Raw genomic sequence first — 22,364 nt, 5'->3', positions numbered from 1 at the left:
CTTGATGAACAGTCGAAAAGGCAGCGGCGGGAGAAACCCCTCCTGCTCCCTAAATAGCCAAGGCCAGCCAACCCTGAACGGCCATGTATGCATAAGCCATTGGTGCAACAGTGCGAGTAAGCAATCTGATGATCATGGCATGACCCTGGCGGGATAGGAACACGCCAAATAAGGAGTTGTTTGTTACCAAGAGCACTCACCGTCGGGATGGTGGAATGCGGAAGCCGGCGCCATCTTTAAGGCATGGTGTGGCGCAGCTCTCCACAGTCATATTGCTTGGTAGATTTCCATTGTATATACTATGAGAAGTTTGTCTAAGATTTTTCTATAATTACATTGCTAAATAATCATAATACTGATGATAAAACGAAAAGAACAAGCCTTTATAAAAATCATGTGGATTGTTGGATAGATGGCCAGGAGTTTCAACAACTGTAATATTTCTTCCTTGTTTTCAATTTCACCTTGATTCACTATATTTTATAATCCTAAATATTTTTACATTTTTTGAGTTAAAAATTTGATGGAAGTTCTTGTTGAAAATCATCTAATAATATGTTATATTTGAACTTACATCTATCTCACTCTACAGAAAAAAGGTTTACTTGAACCTGATTAGTTACTCATTTAATTATATTGGGAAGATGTTTGACTATGTCATCATTATTTTTTAAGTTAACTTCAATTTTTAGAAATTTTTTCCTACTTTATTTTTCCGACTTCCTTAATTTTCTTCTCTCATTTCCTGATTTTCATTGTTGTTCACACATAGCTTAAATTAATAACTAAATTATATCTTAAATACTCATATTGTCATCATATGGATGTATAAACTATTGCTGTTCTTTGAAGTCTATCTTAAATATGTCCCCTAAGACTTTGTATAAAACAGAAATTATTGACTTATCAATACCTCCTGATTTCTAATTAATTTTCCATTTAAAAAAAAGTTGTTTATAAGCACCCTGTCAAAAACCAATCATCATGCATAATGGAGAAGAGGAGACTGCCATTTCTCTGATTTGTCAAATATTTTAATTTGACATTTCTACTATAGCCCTGCGCAAGAACAATTTTGAAAGCAACTTCTGTGTACCCTAAATAATGTTCATTGTATGTGCTGGATGCAAGCTTCTATCTGTATTTATTAAAATATGCTCCCTGTGGCTTATTCAAATCTCAGACTTTTTAGTTCCTCTGACTGTTTGTTTCAAGTTTCAAAGAAGGGAATATTAAAACTCCTCCTGTGTTTGTGGGTTTGTCAGTTTCTCTTTACAGTTTCTTCTTTGGGTATTTCCACTCTTTGTGGTTAGGAGCTTTGAATTTCAGACATTAAAAAGTGAGTTAGGGTTTAAAGAACACAGAAGAGGGCTGAAGGTGCAGCTGTAAACCATAAGAACCAAGGGCTGATGTCATGACATAAGACACAAAGGGCGTTGTGAAAAGAGACAGGGCCACTTCTTTTTCTGGATCTCCTTTTTTAAGTTGTTTTGTTTTTTGTTTTCTTTTTCTGTTGCTACATGTTGTTTTTATCTTAGAAGTACAGGAACCAGAAAGTATTTTCAGGAGATGGTCATCTCTGCCTTTCCTCATTTACACTTCTACCTCTCATCTCTTCTGAGACAAATCTCAGTGTACTTATTTATCCTTCTTAGTGCTCCCCCTCCTAGTCTCTTCTTCTACTGACATTTCTGATTTTCTTCTCCTCCTTTGGAGCTAACTGGCCATAAAGCAGAATTTTGAGGATTTTCATTGGTTTTATACTTGAGTGATTAAAATACTGACTTTTTTTCAATTTAAATATAGCCAAATTGTTTTAAGTAATAAAAATTGTGCCAGACTTTTCTCTACTTTCTCAGTTATTATAATTTTTAGATTTACATGCCTACAACTGTTTCCTTTTTTCAATTAACTTCAACAAATAATGATATCTTTAAATCATTTGAAGCCCCATGTTACAACTCTCCTTTCAATGGACAAGGAAATCTATAGTGCTGCTTTCTTCTATTTAAAGAGTCCATGTAATAAGAGTAATTTCCTTGCAGCTTTCTGCCTGTGTCCTAGATGTGGAATAAAGACGAGTATATGTGAGTGATGTTTTTCAGGGATTAAAGTATCTTTTTATAATAATAATGGAAAATTCTGTCTGGGAATAAAACTATTCTAATTTGTGTAAGATCAGGTCACCAATATGCAGTGTTTAAGTATGCTGTAGCATATTTAAACACAAAAGAGCCCTGTCACTAAAATGCAAAATAGCATACCAAATTTAAATACTAAGAGTAACACTAAGGATGCCATGACTTTACATAGCAGGACTGGATGCTTTGTTAAAGCTAAATAACATGAGCACTAGCGGCTTTATCAAGGAATAATTCTGCTATTAGGCAATGTGAATATACTTGCCTGCAGAATTTCTATGCCATTCTTGTAATTTTCAGATTATATTAGGCATACATGGCTACTCCTACATAAACACACTGTCATTTTTCCTCTGCTGTCAGGAGGTTATATGGAAACAATAGTTGGACATCTCACTAACACCTACAACACTGTCTGAAGAACAGTTTGTATTGCATTTTGCACATTTTACTGTCAAGGTGATTTCTACGCCCCTATTTGCTTCCTATCAAGTGGTGGTAAAATCTGGCATATCCCATTAAATATTGATGACAGAGTTTCACTCACTCTTCAAATCACTTGGGAATTCTTCATTTTATCTACTAACTGAGACTTGTAGTATCAAGGCAACAAGCATTTTATTGTTAAAATGTTAATTAGATTTTTATAACCATTTTTACAGTTCTGCTCTTCATCTTGACTGCCACAAACATATTTATTTACAATTCTATAATGTCATTAATATGCTACGGTAAAATGCCATAGTGCACAGAAGTTAACTTAATAGCATGCTATAGAAATATATCCTTAAAGACATCTGTGAAACATCTGTGAAATTGTAGCAAGGAGAATAACTTTTCAGCAAATGAGATAATGAGCAAATAATACTTGAGGCCAGCAATCTCTATAACCAGAGCCTGTCTGCTACTATAACAGTTCTGTGTATTCAAGAGCTCTGACCACTGCCTGGTAATGGCTATTTGCTAAATATTTTGTTTATTAAAAGCAATGTGCCTTTAGACCAGAAGATCCTATTTCTAGTATAATAGATGCAGTCATAGCATTTGTTTATAAACATTTCCCAGGACTTGTCAGGGGGCTTGGCCATATCTCACTCACCCTTTCATCATCTAGTTATTCATTTGTTTTTCATTTTGCAGGAAACACAGATATTAAAATCACAGTGACTTATCCACAGTTATGTTACAAATAGGAAATGATAATGGGATTCTAAATTACATCAAAACTGATATCCAATCAAATTAATCTGATATTTTTCTAAGAATTTCTTGTTGGAAACAGTCCTGAGTTTGAATTGAAAAGATGACTAACAGAATCTCATTCCTTTTAATGTGTAATTGGGAGTACATGTTTCATTCACCTCTTAGTAAAAAGTTATAGGACACAAGATTAAGTATTCCTTGACAGGATTAAACACTCCTTGGCCAAGTGTGAGGGGTGGGTGGGAATACATGGGACTCTGAAAACTGTCAAGAAGTCTGAACTGTGATTCTATGTCATCCGAGTCTGGTCATTTGTAAAAAAACTATCAATATGGAGACAAATAAAAATACACTCATTTTCTTTACTTACACTACAATTTACACCAGACTTTGTCACCACCACAAGTTATCACCATACAGTGCTGTGAATTAGAAGTCCATCACAGTCTCACTAGATTTCCACTTTTATTTTGGCCAAGGCCTGGCCACATTCTTGAAAACCTCAGGTGCAATCTTCCCACCTACATCTCTCCTTCCCTTAAGAGCTCTTCCTTCATCTTCAAAAGTAGCAATGCTGTATCTTTGCTAGTGAAAGCACTTAGAAACAGGAGGAAATAAAGTTAGAATGATAATGGCCTGAGATACTTAGTTTATAAAAAAATGCAAAGATGCCCATGACTAACATTTCAAATCAACATTGTGCTGAATGGTCTTTATGAAACTCTTAGCAAGAAAAAAGAATGATCCATATTCACACTAGAAGAGATAGAATAAAAATGCTCTCTGTTCACAAATAGCATGGTCTCATGCACAGAAGTACTTCAAAGTTTCATATACACTATAATCACTAACAAGTGATTCAGCAACATCCTAAGATAGAGCATTAACATACAAAACTCAATTGTATTTCAAAAGTTGACAAAAAGAACTTTTCAAAAGAAATCAGAAAACAACCCCATTGTAATCACTTCAAAAAGAAAAGAAGCAGAAGAATTAACAACAATGTAAAAGGCTTATGCCCTGAAAGCTATGAAATATTACTGAAATAAATTTAAGTAGACATTAGTGAATGGTATGGGATCCTAAGTTCATAGATTGAAAGACGTAATACTATTCATATGCTCAGCTTACCCAGAAAGTTACAGATTCTACAACATACCAGTGACATGGTTTGGGCCTGAAGTATGAGAACCAAACTAATATTCCTCTGGGATCTCAAAGGACATTAAGTTGCAAAGAAATTTTAAGACAGATAAACAAAGTTAGAGGCCCTACTTTTCCTGTCTTCCAGACATTGTTCTAGACTGCTTGAACTGATAGAATAAAATACCACAAAATAGGTTGCATCAATAGATCGACATTGGCTTTGTCACAGTTCTAGAGCTTGTGACACCCAAGATCAAGGTGCCAGCCACTCATGTCCTGTTCAAAGCCCTTTTCCTGATATACAAGCAGTCATGACCTCTCCATGTATTTTCATGATTTCTTCATTGTTAACATTTGGAAAGCAACACCATTCTTTTTACAGGACAGCCACCCATGTCTGGTTAGTGTGACATCGTTGATACTCATCCTACTATTAAAACCACAGGTCCTGCCTCTAACATTCACACTAGGGATAAGGGCTTTAGTTCACGGACTTGGAAGATAAAAGTACATAGTCTATATCACCTACAGTAACAAAAACCATATGATGCGTTATAAATACAAATGTAGACAACTGCTATAGAAGTAAAAACCAGAAAATCAGCCCTACTGCATAGGGTCAAACAATCCTCAGTCAAATTTAGTTGGACATTATATTGTCTTAATTCAATTACAATTACTGTAAAACTTATAAAAAGAAGCCTGCAAAACCTTCATAGCATTGTATATGGCAATATATTTTATAAGAAAACAAAGAACAGAAAATAGGCAAATTGATTCCATCAAATATTAAAAGCTCCTACACAACAAAATAAATAATTGAGAAGACAACATGAAAGTGAAGAAAATTTTTGTAACTCATGTATCTAATATGGGTTTAATGTCTATAATATACAAAAAGCTTATACTTCTCAGCAACAACAAACCAAATAACCTGCTTTCTAAAATTGAACAAAGAATAGTAAAAGACCCTTCCCTGAAAAAGATACTAAATAGACAGTAAGTATACTAAAAGATGATAGTTATTGCCAGTCATCATGGAAAACCCATATTGTAGTGAACATATAGAATCTAAAAATTTTATTTCTAGTACATAATCATTGTACATAGCTTACATTATGACATTTTCGTGCACCTATGTAATGTAGTTTGTTGTCTTTCTCCCCATTAATATCTGTGGTCCTTTTCCTCCCTTAATCTTCCTTTCCCCAAATATCCCCTCTTAGGCTCTACTCTGCTGCAGGAAGTACAAGGTCCTGGGAAAAGCAACATACATTCACCTCTTTGCACAAATCAGTCCAATGGAAATAAAACACATCCCCAACACTCAGGTTAACTTACAAGAAAGTAACAGAAACAAAAATGTAAAATAGAAAAATTTTTGTTCTTTATCACTGAGCTTATTTTATTAATTTATTATCTATCAATTATACCTCAATAAAAAGGAAAAAAGCAAAAAGGACAAAATACTTTTAAACTTCAGTGTCAGACTTTGATGAAACTTTCTTTTTTAAAATAAGCATAAGTATTACTATATAGTTTATATGCCTATGCATGTTCATTTTAATCTACCCTTTTCCCTAACTTTGCACAAAAATGAACTCCATACGGATTAATATCTGCCATGTAAAACCTGTAACTGCTAAAAGAAAGTAGGAAGAATATTACAGCATAAAAGCATAGTAATAGACTCTGTAAATAGGACTTGGGTAGCACAGACAATAAAATCAACAATTGACAAAAGAGACTTCGTAAAATTAAAAAGTTTCTATACAGCAAAGGTAACAGTTAATGGAATAAAGTGTAAGCTTACAAAAGGGAAGAAGATATTTGACAGCTACACGCACAACTGAGGATTAGTAACCAGAATACATAAAGAATTCAAACAAAACTTAGGATGTTTTGTTTTGTTATGATGTTTGATTTTTTTGGTTGACAGAAACAAGGGTTAATTACAGACTAATGAGATATAGCAGATCAATTCAGCATTTATTTTCAGTATACAATTCTTTTAACATTGAAAGTTACGGCTGGGGAGGTGATTCAGGGGATAAAGAGCTTGTGTGCAAGCCCACATGTGGTAGCCTCTGCAATTAAAGTTCTCCTTCAGTGACATGTGAGACAGGGGCAACCCAGGAAGTATATGGGTCGGTTAACTTGGCGTGTACAGTAGTAACAAAGACATGGTCTGCCACAAGGTAGAAGGCAAGGCTGACTCCATGAAAGGGCAAAGAGTTCTTGACTAGAATGCTGAGGAGATGAACTAGAAAGCAGGTATGATGGGGCCCATGTGGGAGTGGAAAGAATCTCCTGGGCAGATCCAGACTGCTCTGACAAGACAATCAACTGTCCTCTTCCACTGCCCTTTCATCGGCATAGCCTTCAATTCAGGGGAGCACACAAGCATGGCTAGGACCCAAAGGACACAACTGCACTGTGGAATGGAGTCAGTGCAGAACACATTGTTTCCAGTTCCATTTGGAATTTCATTTCTGTACCAGACTGAGACAATAAATTTCCGGATATATATTATAGCATTTATGTTTCCAGGTTAATAAATCAAGTATCAGAACATCTAAAGGTGAACTCCTCACTCTCCTCTTGCAATTCAGTCAGTATTTCTTTTTAGCAAGAGATATTAGTTCGTTTTCCGTTCTCTTATACTACAAAGGCTTCTGAATATTCTCCGAGGTGCTTGTCTGTCATCATTGGAAAGAAGAGAAATAACGATGACTATGCCAAGAGGAGTGAAATAACATCACCTAAATAATTCACCTTTATGTCACTTAACCACACTAGCGCTGAAGAAAATGCAGAGAACAAAGGGCTGGGTGACACTTCCAAAAACCCACAAACCGGTGAGAATTTAATCTCAGATTTCAGTAAAAGCCTTTTATCTTTCCCCATACTCTTTTCCTTTCCCTCAACTGACCCAATTTAATGCTCCACAATCAGGTCTCCTCGGTGGGGAATACAGACGACAGAAAAATAGATTACTGTTCTTTCAAATGGAGGGAGGAAGGCAGGAGCCCAAGAACCACGGTTGAAGATTTGGAAAAATGATTGTAAAGTTAAAATGAAAAGGGAAACTAACAGAATTTAGAAACAAACGACAGGTCATTCTTTACTGAGCAAGGGAGACTTGTTTCTGATCTGTTTATGGTGTCTGTGGACACACATGAACTAAGGGTGAGTTACTGAGCTGCACTAATGAGAACCAACGGAAACCGAGCACTCACTGTGCACCCGCCATTTATTTAGCATTGGAAGGTTTTAAGAAGCTTAATGATCATCAAAAGCCATGCCTTCACCTCATTGTAGAAGTTAGAAGCCCTAGTTTAAACGCCTTGCCCAAAGCCAGAGCAGACAGAATGCAACTCAAGCTATTCAGTTTCTGACCCTTTGCTCTTCACAATGTCATTGTGTTTCCTCACTGGACCAAAACTGCTTCGGGGGAAGTTCATAGCACTAAGTGCCCACATGAAGAAACTGGAGAATAGTTACACTAGAGAATTAACAGCACAGCTAAAAGCTCTAGAACACAAAGAATCGAACTCCCCCCAGGTGGAGTACACTACAGGAAATAATCAAATTGAGGGCTGAAATCAATAAAGTGGAAACTAGGAAAACAATACAAAGAATCAATGCAACGAAGAGTTGGTTCTTTGAGAAAATCAACAAGATAGACCAACCTTTGTCCAAACTTACCAAACAGCAGAGAGTGAACATGCAAATTAACAAAATCAGAAATGAAAAGGGGGACATAACAACAGACTCTGAGGAAATCCAGAGAATCATCAGGTCATACTTTGAAAAACTGTACTCCACAAAATTCGAAAATTTAAAGGAAATGGACAACTTCCTGGATAGCTATCACTTGCCAAAATTAAATCAAGAACAGATAAGCAATTTAAATAGACCTATAACCTTCAAGGATGGGACACCCACTTAATGAGATATGCTTCAGCACCTACTGAGTCACCTCCTATGAACACACACCCACACACCAGAAAGTTTGCCTCCTGACGGGCCCAGATTCTCACCCAGCCCATGCTTTGGCAGTCATGACAGGCTTCAGAAAAGACCCAACAAATGTAGGCCCCTGACTCACCAGCTTGTGTTGAGCCCCTAACCTTGCCCAACCCTGCCCTAATTAAGAGGAAGCAACCCTCCATTTGGCAAGGAACCAATCAGAAGTGGCTGGTGGACTCTGGATGTGCTTTACTGATAGTAGAATGCCGGGAGTAACAACTGTGCCAGGATGGCCTCCAGACATAGCAACCTTTCTGCAACTGCAGCTGACCAGTCAACTCAGGAGAGATTCCCCCAGCCTGGAGATTTACCAATCCTGAGACTATTGCTATGCATCTAGTAGACCACCATATACTCCCCTGTTCTGCCCCTAATATAGGCCCTGCCCCACTGCTTGCTACTCAGGGTCCCTCTTACTCCACTAGCTGTGTGGGACAGACTGAGGACCTAAATTAACTCTTAATTAAAAAGACTCTTTTGCATGAGATCTGGTCTCTTGGTGATTTGGAGGGTTCAGAGTCTGGGCACAACAGTTGCCTTTGTGAGTAACAAGGACTCTATGGAAGATTAACCATGAGCAAACATTCCCAACATTCCTATGAGGGGAACAACTGGGGAAAATCAGAAAAACAAAACAACAAACAAACAAAAGTCATGGGGGAGTGGTGACTGTAGGCTTTCTCTGTCTCTTTAGCTGTCTCTTTCTGTTTCTAGGTCTCTCTCCATCATTCTGTCTCTCTGCTTCTCTGCCTCTCTCTCCCTTTCCCTCTCCCTCTCCCTTCCCCCCCTCCCTCCCCACCATCTGCCAAGTGTCTTTTGTTCATCCTAATTTCTTCTTGGTTCTTAGCTGATTTTTACTCTGTTGGACAAAAGAAATGGTCAGTCAAGTGGCCAAGTAAAGGTTTGGTAATTAGGTCTTCTCTACACCTATAGGTCTCTGATAGCAAGAGAGAGGCCCTCAGTTAAACAACGTGAAATTGCTCTGAACTAGTCTGCCTTGGGACAGGAGGCAACAGTTCCCAGCATACTCTTGTTTTGCAGTGTGGAAGCTGTTCATTATTCAGAACACATTCTAAATGTAATAGTAAAAAAATGGCTAGTCTAACTGTCAGAAAATGCAGTATGTTTTCAGGCTGAGCATGGGCAATTCTTGGGGGCTAAATAGTTAATGAAACACTGCTATTTGCCTAAAGTACATTCTGATAGAAAAACACTTTGTTTCTGTCCTGAAAGACCTCATTTCAGGCTTATTTACCTGTGGCCTGATAGAACCGCTTGGCAATGTCATCCTCGATGTGGGACGGTTCTAGAATCTAAATGAGAGTAGGTGGGGGAGGAAAGTAGAACTGAGCCCTGCATCCAAACCTATGGCTTAACAAACTTCTGCCATGGAGCAAGGACAGCTGCTTAAGCAATCACAGAGACCTGAGAGGTATGTTTGGAGCTGAACCTTATATTTCCATTTAATCCAAGTGCTGGTAGCCAAAGCAAAGCTGGACCCCAGGCACTAACAGAACATTCGGTGCAGATGAGCCTAAGTACTGGTTTAGAAAATTCCCTCTCAAGATGATGCAAAAATGTGTATGCTTCCACCCACAGCTGAGCACTGAGCCATACTCCCAGACCAGAATCCAGGGGCAAAGAGTGAGGAGAGATGACCAAGACAGAACTGGAGATACCTGCAAAACAGTTGACCTGACCTAATGAGAGCATGCGGAGCAGACCCTAGTCATAAAGTGGGGCAACCAGCATTGGACCAAACCAAGTCATCTGAATATGGGTACCAGGTAGGAGGCCATGGCAATCTATGGAACCTCTAACACAGGCCAGGGTTTATTCCTAGGTCACAATTGGACTTTGGGAAACCATTCCCTATGGAGGGATACTATTGAAGCCCAGATTTGGTAAGGAGGGCCTGGACCCTCCCCAAAATGATGTGATGGACATTGATGATCCCCTGTGGAGGATCTTACTATCTCTGGGGAGTGAGTGGTGGGTGGGTTGGGGGGTCAGGGGAAACATGTGAGGGCAGATGGGCAAGGGAATGGGGGGATGGATATGTAAATAAGAGTGTTCCTAAAAATAAAAAAATGAGTATGTTACTAACTGCAACACAAGCCAGAATTCACTCAGCACTCCACACCCCTCCTCCTCCTGGAACACTTTCTAAATGATATTTCGATTAAATATGATTTCTGAGTTTGTCATAGGTTGTGCTTGATGCTTGATGGCAAGGAAGCTTTGGTGTAAATTTTTTAAAGAATAAAACCCCACAGCAATCTCGGTTTTGTTGAAAGTCACATGCTGTTCTGCTTGGCCATTGAAGCATCTCTGTTTGAGGTTTATTATCGCTGCTGAACAAGTACACAGACTAAGGCTGAATGAAAAGGACTCTGAAGCTCCCAGTCTACAGTTTATGACAGGGTTAGAAAGCTTGCAGATAGGGCCCTGGCCAGGAGCTCTTATCTTTATTGTGCAGAATGACTGAGTGCAACTTCTGGATCACTGGGTTGGGACTAGATTTTTGCACAGAAGCAAATGGTACTGTGGGTGTGGAGAACAGCTTAGCTGTTAAATGTGAAGCAGTAGACATGTGGGGGAAGGGAGGCTTGTCAACTGATGCTGATAATGGAGTAAGATAAGCCTTAGATCATAAATCAGTGTGCAGCTACCACCTATGGCTTTGAAAGGGCACCGTTGTTTCCTACCTAACTGCCATCTCATTAATACCAGTCAGCAGTCATTACAGGTGGTACAAGAGAGAGGATAATTTACATATTAAGTAGTTAATCGTGGATTCTGCCTCATTTCAATTCTCAAAGGCACATCTTTCTAAAACATTTCAAGGGCACAGTTCAGGTTCATGTTGATACATTAAAGTTTTCTTCTGTCTATAAAAAGGATACTTGTTAAAAGTTATGACAGAGGTACAATTGTACCTGCTGTTTCAACTGTTTGAACCTGTGTCCCATTGCCTGAAATGGAGATGGAAACTTACATAAAGGTCCCATTTGAGAGTTCTCAATAGAGATAGAGATGGATAATATTAACTTTCATAATGCAAGACCGTAAAATCAATTAATTTTATTATAACTGTAAATAAACTTACATTAATAGAATCATCTTATTATGAACAACTGTGTGACTTCTTGCGTGGTCAGGTAACAGTCCAAGCTTCTTTCTGCTCTCAGTTGTCATGAAGAACTGTGGGTTGCCAGCAGAGTAGACAAGGCGAAGTCCAGAAAAAGTCCACTGATAAACAGAAACATGACTTTGGTGCAGTTTGCTGTGGGAAAGTTAGGTCTCTGGAAATAGATGCTACTGGAAAAAGGCAAGTTCCAGAATAAACATGCTGGTACACAGAGCAGAATGCTTGGGAAGAGTAGTTACTGGGTCTCTGTGGGAGGAATCAGTTCAGGGGTCCTCCCTTGCCTTCAAATGCAGATTTATCCTGCCATCTGCAAGACAATGTGGACTTTCCCAAGGAGCAGACCATATATCTAAGAAAAATATGCCATGACAGTGATATTCAGGTATCCCAATTAAAACCTTAGTGGAGGACTGTCAATTACATTTGTTTTTCTCATTACTAAAGTATTATATTGCTTTAAAGTAATACTTTATCCAGGGTCATGAAAAGAGTTGAAAAATAATAAAAGAAAACCACTGTTAGCCTTCTGGTGGTCGCTTTTTGTGATAATCTTTCCATTTGTCTTAGAATTCTCTGGCACTCTTGTTTATCTCCAGGGACATTAAGAATTCTATTTTGAGCCAGGTATTCGTGGCTCACACCTTTAATCCCAGCACTTGGGAGGCAGAGGCAAGTGGATCTCTGTGAGTTCGAGGCCAGTCTGGTCTCCAGAGTGACTTCCAGGACAATCCCCAAAACAATACAGAGAAACCCTGTCCTGAACAAAAAAAAAGAATTCTATTTTGAATGAGCATTGTGGAGGACGAGTTCAATGAGTAAGACTGTGGGAATTTTCAGAAATCTGGTGGATTTCTCCACACAGACAACCTGTTTTGTTTGTCAATACTAACAAGACACTAAGGAATGATGGATCCTGGGTAAATGTCACCTGCAGGCATAAAAGGGAGAATTGGCAAACACTTTCAGTTATTATATGCAATCTTATGTATCTACTCTTTTCCACATCTGAAATGAAGATAAAAGGTGCACATAAATATATATAAAAAGTGTATTTGGCCACTATCCCAGCATCAGAATTCTGTTTCTGCTACCGTTTGCAAAAGAGAGCCTGCACGGGTTTCTCTTTATCTCCCTTTTCTAGTGTCAGCACGTACCTGCCTGTGTTGCTTTGCATGAGGTACCCCCTTCAATCTGCAACAGTTGGTAACTGACAGAGGAGATCAAGAGGTGTGACCTTGCTGGAGGAAGAGTGTCCCTGGAATAGGCTTTGAGATTTCAGAAGACTATCATTCCCAGTATGCTCTCTGCTTTGTACTTTAGTCCCAGATGTGAGCTGTCAGCTGTTTCTGCCACCATGACACTGCTCCACCCTCGTGGATTCCAATACTCTGAGTAAAGTAAGCCCAGTTAAAAATTTGTTTTGTAAACTGTCTTGACTATAGTATCTTATCACAGCAATAGCAAGGAAGCAAGACACTGACACAGTTTCTGCTCTGACTCCAGATCATTAGGGCTGTTATTTACCGTGCGTGAGAACAGACCACAAGATATGCAACAAAACCCACTTTAAGACATTTATTAGTGAGGAGTAGGGAGAGGTGGTTTGCACAGGTCTGCTCCAAGAAACATGGCAAGAGAGAAAGTGGGTAAGGCGGGTCTGGTTTTAAAGATCACTGAGCATATGCATATGGGAGCTTACATAGACACACTCCATATATGCAGGAATTATGTGGCCATGACGCACATTCACATAAGGTCCTGGCATAAGTAGACATTTTGATGATGGTTATATGGGTGGCCTTGGGACAATGTAAATGACAATGCAAGCCACTGAGTCAAAGCTCAGTCAAGCACTCTGTTGTGTGTCAAAACCAAGTAAGAATCATTATGTACTATTTGCCTTTGCCTGGTAAACCTTAGAATGGCAAAGAAATTGGATCTTAGCAAGTCATAATATTATGGTCCCAATTCCTTGAGAGGCTGAAGAAGGAAGAAGAAAGGGATAGAGGAAGAAAAGGAAAGAATAAATGGAGGGAGGAATAAAAGGAAGGAAGGAAGGGAGAAAGGAAGGAAAGAAAGAAAAGAAAGACAGGAAGGGAGAGAGAGAAGGGGGAAGCAAGAAAATTAAGCAGAAAAATGAGGGTTTAATCTGGTTTTTAAAGACAGAAGATTTTCTTCACTTAATTTGGGAAATTTCCGTATTTTAGTTCATGGTATATTGCTAACATATGAGAATTCTCATGCTGGTAGTTATTGAATCTTAAGTATTTGAAGGAGGAAGTTGGACTCTGAAATCCATGTGCCCTTCCCTGTTCTGGCATGCTCTCTGAAAGAAGAAGCTACATCACAGCAATAAGAGGTGCTTCTGCTTCTCTGGAAGTCAAAGGGAATAGCGTACTCATTTGAGTCTGTTTAAGCTAGACTTTTGTGTTGTTCCTGGGGAATTCTATCAGGAACGTTCCTGTGAAACAAAGGCACCAATTTAGATAACTTGAGTCAGTTTATATTAAGTAATCTACATAATTAACTTTAAAATAACCCTAATAAAATAAATATGTGACTGTAAAATGCAGCATTCTTTTTCTAAGGGACCATGGTCTTTCTAGCCACTTGGGTACCTTAATAAAAAGAAAGTGTTGGGGAACAATTTATAGTCTCATCTCAATAAGAGAACTATGAAAGGAATATTAGCTTAAATGTCTCAGTCCCATTCTCATAAATCTCTCTCCTAAGGAATACTTTAGGAATAGCTTAGGGAAACTTTCTGAGGTCATATAAGTGATAGGTCACCCTGAGTTTCAAAACCAGGTCTTCATGGGGAAAAAATGTTGCCTTTGCACATCAGATTACCCTGGGAAAGGAAACAGCCTTCCTGAATCTCATACCCTTCCCAAACTTTAAAAGCTTATTTCTTTATTCACACTGCATACATTTTTTTATTTAGCACCTGTCAGCCAAATGTTATGATAAGTGTTATAACCATTGTTTAACAGTAATTGTAGGTAATTATCTTTAAAGCTGTGATTACTAAATAATTCAATATCATTTTTTAATATTTTTATTTATGAAATCTGCTGGCACAGTGAATTATGCATTAGCTAATACAAAAGACAGCTGTGTCATCACTTGTATTTAACATAGGCAAATATTGTGCCCCATCAATTTTTTCTCATTCATTGAAGATCAGAGTACTGTCTCGCTAAATTCCACCCCTTTGCAGTAGTCACTGACTATGTCTGATTTACATTCCATTATTGCAAATACATCTCGAAGAATTTGCTTTATTCTGTTCCTCATGGCGAAACTTCATAGAAACCTGCTTTCCTTCTATTACTTTCCTCCAAGCACTCGACAGTGATCACAGTTTTTTTTTTTTTTTTTTTTTTTTTTTTTTTTGCTTTTACGAGACAGGGTTTCTCTGTTTTGTTTTGGAGGCTGTCGGTCCAGCCTGGCCTCGAACTCACAGAGATCCGCCTGCCTCTGCCTCCCGAGTGCTGGTATTAAAGGTGTGAGCGCCACCACCGCCCGGCAACAATGATCACATTTTTGTGAGAGAGAAATATTGTCCCCTTGCCCTGTTCTGCAACACCCTTGCGTCTGTATTATGACCAGTCAAAAGTGGTTACTGTCTCATGGACCTGTACAGATCTGCTTTCGTGACCCGAATTTGAAGACCTTAAAAAATGGGGTGAACTACAGGCTAATGTTGTAGACAACTTTATTTCACTTTCAGTGTACTTTTATTCAGGAATGAAACAAAGAAAGCAGTGGACCAAGGAAGGTTGTATGAGTTCAGAAAATCATGATCAGAAAAACATGTAAATAAGTGTCGGTAAGCATGTAATACATATTAACCGAGCAGCCCTTTCCCAGAACTTTTGCAGGTTAAAGCAATTTAAACATAATTTCCTGGAACATACTATGAAAGCAAGGCAGAAGGTCATATCCAGATTCAGGGTCCACTGAGGACAGCACTGAACATATAAATTTACCAGTTGGGGTCTATAGTTATGTTCCTGCATTCAAGAAGAGTAAACATGCCTTATAGCTTGAATGCAAATGTTTGTCACAAGAGACAGCAAATCACATCCAAGAACAATCCAGGGAACAATATGTCACTGGTGTGTGTATTGTTATGCCATTGTCTGAGACATATAATTTGCCCAAACAGGACAGGATTCTAGCTAGAAAAAATTGAGAACTGGCTTATAGAATGGAAGAAAACAGTCTCTCTCTCTCTCTCTCTCTCTCTCTCTCTCTCTCTCTCTCTCTCTCTCTCTCTCTCTCTCTCTCTGTGTGTGTGTGTGTGTGTGTGTACATAGAGTAATTGGATAATTAAATGAACACATAGAATTAAGTTATTTGTTCTATACTGGTTTTATTCATGACTTCTACATGAGTCAAGGCAGCAGGTATAATGTGGAAGCAATAACATTGTCTGCAGGATTTCAAACAATTTCCAACCACAAATTGCTCAGTTACTATTACCTCTGTGGGCTCCTGTATAGCTGCCTGTTCTTTAACTCTTTCTTTATAACTCATGGGATATAGTGTTCATGTGGCATCATACCAGAAGATGAGAGTGGGTCCTCAGAAAACTGTGTCATTCTCTGGATCTACATGTTTCATAATTGGAAATGTTTGGAGATTATCATGAATCTTCCTTATTATGAAGGAAATGATTTCCGCAAAATTCAGTGTAACAGAGCAAGCCTTATAACTTTGTGTGAAAATGAGAATGTTGTAGTTAATGCTACAAAAATATTTTCCTTGCCACATGTATATTTGGAACCATGGCTAAATATGTGGTTATCTCAGCACTAGATAGGAGAGGGAATAGTCAGGTGAAAGCAAACAGTTGAGGGCAAAGAAAGGAAGAGAAGTAAGAAACTGTGGCAGGAAGTTAGAATGCTTTAGAAGTCAATAGTTTACACACAGCCCACAGGCCAAGTAAGATGACAAATCACTCCTCTGGATTTGAAAACAAGAGGTCATTGAGAACTTAGCAAGAATGCTTGCACCAAAGGGATGGGTCAGAAGACCTTATTCTTTGAGATAAGCAGGAAATAAAGATGGTCAAATATGAAAGTATTATAGTTCATATCTCATCACCTCTGTTTACTGTTTGTTGCTTTTTTCTAATGTGAAACAGGAGGAAAGTAAATAACTAACTCTGATAAAGGCATGCTCAAGTGAAATTAAGGCTATTGAAAAAATTAACACAAGGTTAGAATTGTGATCTGGCCAAGGTTTAAATTGAGAATTTCTCATTAGTACTATTTTTACAGGATAGTTTAAAATTGTACCACAGCCATTTACATAATGTGATATGGGAGGAAAAAGGAAGGGATGGCAACTGAAGTGGTTAAATTCTTCACCGATGTGTCTTCTCATGCAAGTTATGAGGTGAGTTGAAAGGATAAAGTTGTTGATAGCAGGGGCAGAAAGTTGAAGGAATAAACTAAGTAAATAGCTGAGCAGCTGGAAGGGAGAAAATGTATCAATCACTTTCTTGTACCTAACAAAATTATAACTACATAGTCCCCTCCCCCCCAATAAAGCAAGCCATTTGAAGATATAATGATAGCTGTTTATGAGTCCAATTAAATCAAGTAATATTTGCCAACTCTCTCTTGTAAACCTCCCAGAAGAGACTCCTAACAGATCTACTCTGTCTCTGTAAGTTGCTCCCACAGGGCAGCTCATAAATCTACCCCACTGATGAACACAAGCATATGTCATAGGAGCCTAATATATTTTATCCAGCAGTAAAGGACGGATTCTAGTAAATTTGGTTGGATACTCTAAGACATAAATCATTTTAAGAGTGATCATTATAAAGGCATGAACACAATAGAAAGCAGTGTAATCATTTAAGAAAAACCTATATTATGACCAAGAGTTTTTATTTTTTAGAATTCACTTTATTGAAATAAATTCTGGATTGAGTGAAATTTCATGTAGGAATATTTACATCCCTAGTTTTAAAATTCCAAGTAGAACTAGCTATTGAAAGGCTATCAAATCTATCATACAGGCATCCAACTGCTTCTTATTTACATACCGAAGACTATGAGGATTATTTCCATAGAGAAAGTTGAAAAGATGAAATGGTTTTATGTCATTTTCCCCACCATTTTGCCCCTTGGGTCACAGTGTAGTTCCTTTGCTGCACCAATAAATATGCGACTTGCATGGACATTATTCTTATCTTCAATTCCTTCAAATAGGAAAGAAAGGTATACCTGTTATAAAAACAAAGCAGAGGAAATGTTAGATATACAGGCTAGCTACACCTGGTCAGGAAAACCTCAACTAAAAAAAGAATGTAACCTATGCCTTAGTTATTTCTAATGGAGATTGGATCAAGTCCAGAAGAAGACGGCTTTAATCAATTGTTTTTAGGAAGAGAGTCTATAGCCCACTGATTTGAAAATCTTCAAACAGTAAGTCTTGTAGAGATATAGCACACTTGCCAAAATTGCATTACTGCTTCAAACCATCACAAATTACACTGCACTTTGAGTTTTATTACCAAGTAAGACAGCACACAAATTCATTTCCATGTCTGTTGCCAATTTAAATGAATGGCTGGCTCCTGCCAGCTCAGGAAGGCACCAGAGGAAATGCTGCACAGATCATTGGTGCATGCAATAAATGATAGCAAGGCTCTTGGTCATTTAATCTCAGGGCAAAATTTATATTTTAAGTAGGCTTTAAAAAATCTAATGTGAATTATGCTGTAGGAAGGATATAATTCAAAAGGCAACCATGTTAAATGCCTACTATGTACTCAAACCTTTCTACATGTTGTGGATGAAAAGATTTAAAAGACAGGATCCCTGTTCTCACAGAGATCAAGCAAGCAAACACACATCAAAGGGATTCAGAGACCCTCTGGGCCTGAATTAAGTGACCCACAATTGATAGGAAAAACTTTAAACCCTGGCACCTCAGAACGAAGTATTTGGAGATGCATTTGCTAAAGGAAAGTTAAAATAATGTCACTAGGGTCATCCCTAATCCAACATGTCTGGGGCACTTTTAAAAAGAGGAAATAAACACACACACACACACACACACACACACACGGACACAGCAAGAAGATGGGCATCAAGGAGAAAGTTTCTGGAAAATTCACTTCTGCCATAGTTTGAAATTAACCTTAGAATTCCAGATTCTAACATTTTGAGAAAGAAAACATCTGTCCTTTAAAATACCTTGTACAACAGACTTCTTACTTCTGTAGTACTTTTTATGGCATTTTGACAATAACTCAATTCTACTGCAACACTACAACCTATAACTCTTCTGGCCAAAGCCTCTGTCTTACAGACATGGCTGCCTGCAAACCTAAGGGCTTTTGCATCTTCTCCCAGAAAAAAGCAGGCACACAAACTTCTCCTTCCAGATTACTTACCTCACAGCTGACATCCCACACAAATGCTTCTGATTACTGGAGGCCAATCAGCACTCGCAGCATATCAGTCAAGTGAAATGAAGAAGAGAATAAATTATGAGAAATATGAATTCGAATCATAAGCATTAAACTTGACACACAAAGTAATTCATAACTTCTTTCTTGAAACATTTTCCCACAGTTTCTAAAATATCTACCTTGCTGCAATTTATGTATACAAAGTGTGATATTTGAAAGAGTAATTAAAGATTAGCTATCCACAGACATAATAGTTATTTAATGTTGCAGGAAAAATTCTTATTTTTCTTCTATATGTATTTATTTGTTAAATTTCTACATACAAACCATACAAAGACTAAAACGTTCTGCCATGGAATATTTAAAGCTAGTGTTAAAGAAATCATTAAACACACATTTAAAACCATTTCATGGGGAAGAAGTCAGATTTGAGCAACAACTTATTTATAATTGATGAGTTTTAGCAGTAGGTCCTAATGTAAGAAGGATACTACACATTGATTCTTATTTAATTTCAAGTTCTGGTCAACAAACTGGAAAAAGTGGCATTTTCATATAAACAGATTTTGATTTCAAATGTCAGATGAATTACCAAATGTATAATGCACACTTTTATCCTTTCTTTTTATTTATAAACAGTAATTCATAACTTCTTTGCATGCACTTGAATTACATTCACACCCAGAACTCAACATATCTAGGGCTCCATTACTTATCTACTTCCAGGATGAGTAAAGAAAATCCTATCAGTTACCAAATAATACACATAAACTAGAATTTGTCTGATTCCTCCATGCTGCACACGTTACCCAGATGTTATGCATTTTTCATTTTGGAGGCTATTATGATGGCCTCATCTTGGCTTCCAGATCATCATTTCTACACAACAATCACTCCTGTAGACACACATTTGAAAAGTCCTGTAATAGTAAAGTGATGTTTTTACAATTTTGCATAACTTCTATCCATTCATGGATTTCTACTTTTGCTTCAAATTAATGCAATATAAACTTAATAAAAGGCCCTCTCATCTGAAACTCAATCCCAATTGATGATTCCATATTGCTGATACTGTCTTTGCTCTCACCTAGAATGTCTTTTTCATTCAACTCAAATCCATGTCTATCAACTCCTTCAAACTGAATTGGAGATCCCCTATTACAAAGCCCTTTTCATTTAAACCGACTTGATTTGGTCTTGCTGGGTGGCTGTACCCCATCAGAGCTTAGGAATTCTGTCAGGTCTTTGCCTTACAATTGTGAGGCTTTTATTGTCATTTTCTACATGAGTTTTTTTTCTCCCCAGTGAGGGGATGAGCTCCTAGGGAGACAAGGCCACATCCATGGCCTATATATTCCATCCCAGAGTCCACCACGGCTATCCTTGCAGTAAGTGCCCAAAGGGTGGGAGGGTTGGGCAATGGGGAGGGAAATGGCTAGTTCACATTTTGGACTTTGTAGATTTAAAAACAGGCTTGAATTTTAAAGGTTACCGGATAAATTTTTAGCTAATTTGATTGATGTTTTAGCATTTCTTTAAGCAACACAAATGCATATATAAACCCACATGCTACCTGAACAGATATGCGAATTGGTGGAACAATGAACCAAAGTCAGAAATCTTTCAAAATAAGATTCTTACTTGGAGTAGAGGCAGCAAGTTCAAAATGTAACTGCTGATAATCATTTTTAAACTTTAATCTTGCCAATGGCAGAGGTATGCCAGGAGAAGCTAACAGTATCTACAATGTCATCTTTAGAGAGGCTGAGGACTGATGGAACCACATACACAGCAGCCAGAAGCTGAATTATTTAAACAGAAGGAACAACGTGCAGGGATTTCAGCTCCAAATCTCAGCTGTGATCTCTGGCAGGAACTTTCCACATGTACATCTTGACAAATTGTCATAACCCAAGTCACTAAGATGTGGAATGTTTTGTTCCACATATATAAAAGAATAATATGTTCACTTTGTGAGGCTAGAAGTTTAAAAGCCTTGCTTGTTTTCAAATTACCTGATATATTCTCACAATATGTGATTTATAATATTTCCCCAAATGCTAACTATTGAAACAACATTTTTATGAATGGCAAAAAAATTCAAAATCTGTGATTACTTGGTCTTAGTAATTGTCAATTTAGAGGGCCATAATAATGATTTCTAGTTGTGTTTTTGCAAGATTTGTCTTTTAGTGGTACATACCAAAATGTTGTGGGTAAAATAATATCTATGATTTACCACAAGGTTATCTATATATTTTATGTAATTTAATCATTTGAATACTCTGTAAATTAGATGCTCTTTTGTTAGTTTTATACACAAAAAGAGTATTAGAAACATTAAGTCTTTCCCTAGGATTACACAGGTAGTGTTTGACAAAACCAAGTTCCAAACTGAGAATTCCTTGGATCCAAATGTCAGGTTCATAATCTCAGTTGAAACACACGGTCTAAAGACACTTTTAAAAACTGTTCTTTTGATGTACATAAATTATTATTCAGAAGACCCATGATATAATCTGAAGCTGCCACCTTTACATATAAAAAAATCAAAGCAATATAATCTGGTGCATTTAAGAAACCAAAATATCACCAATGATATCCATCACTGGCGGCTGATAAGACACCACAATGCAGAAAATGGTGTGTAAGGCATATGCAAATATTCCTATCATCTTATTCTAAAACATTACTGAATTAGGTTCATTATCCCAATAATTGACATAGTCATTCAGTTGGAGAACATATGTACATACTATGTATGTATGTATAGAGAGAATGACAAATAGTCATGCAAATTAGACAAATATTTATTTGATGATTTATGAAATTCAAGCTTGTTTGTAAAACTACAACTCAAATGTACACTTAAACCTGCCTGCCCTCTAAAGAATACAGATCTACTTATAGAGAGAAGTATAAAATGGTCATAATCAAAAGATAATAAATGTTATAAGAAAAAAAACAAAGTATTATTGAAGGCCTAAAGACAAAAGTTATATTAGCAAGCTAGAGATGCAGTTCGGTTGACAAAGTGCCTGCCACACAAACATGAGGACTTAGGTTTGAATCCCAGCATCCTAATAAAATAGCAGGCCCAGCAACACATGTCTGTTATCCCAGCTATGGAGAAGCAGAGACAGGCAGATGTCTGGAACTCACCACCAACCAGCCCAGGCAAATGAGAAAACTTTAGGTTCAGGGAAAGGCCTTGTCTCAAAAAAAAATGTAGAGCAAATGAGGAAGATGCCTG

General features: G+C 37.6%; 1 long non-coding RNA gene and 1 pseudogene across 1 annotated transcript; both read right to left on the bottom strand.

Annotated features, from left to right (window-relative positions):
* Window positions 1-14,970, bottom strand: part of LOC101830152 — a 158,244-nt pseudogene extending 143,274 nt beyond the window's left edge.
* A 1,064-nt stretch (window positions 14,971-16,034) lies between these two features.
* LOC121134691 lies at window positions 16,035-20,470 on the bottom strand. Its single transcript, XR_005871809.1, has 3 exons — window positions 19,094-20,470; window positions 17,738-17,918; window positions 16,035-17,154 (listed from the first exon to the last, which is right to left on the bottom strand). It is a non-coding gene; the product is annotated as an uncharacterized LOC121134691 (long non-coding RNA).
* Between the last annotated feature and the right edge of the window lie 1,894 nt (window positions 20,471-22,364).

Source organism: Mesocricetus auratus, unplaced genomic scaffold (genome assembly GCF_017639785.1).
Source record: "Mesocricetus auratus isolate SY011 unplaced genomic scaffold, BCM_Maur_2.0 Super-Scaffold_100029, whole genome shotgun sequence".
NCBI classification, from domain to species: Eukaryota; Metazoa; Chordata; class Mammalia; order Rodentia; family Cricetidae; genus Mesocricetus; species Mesocricetus auratus.
This window is presented reverse-complemented; position numbering and strand designations above follow the sequence as displayed.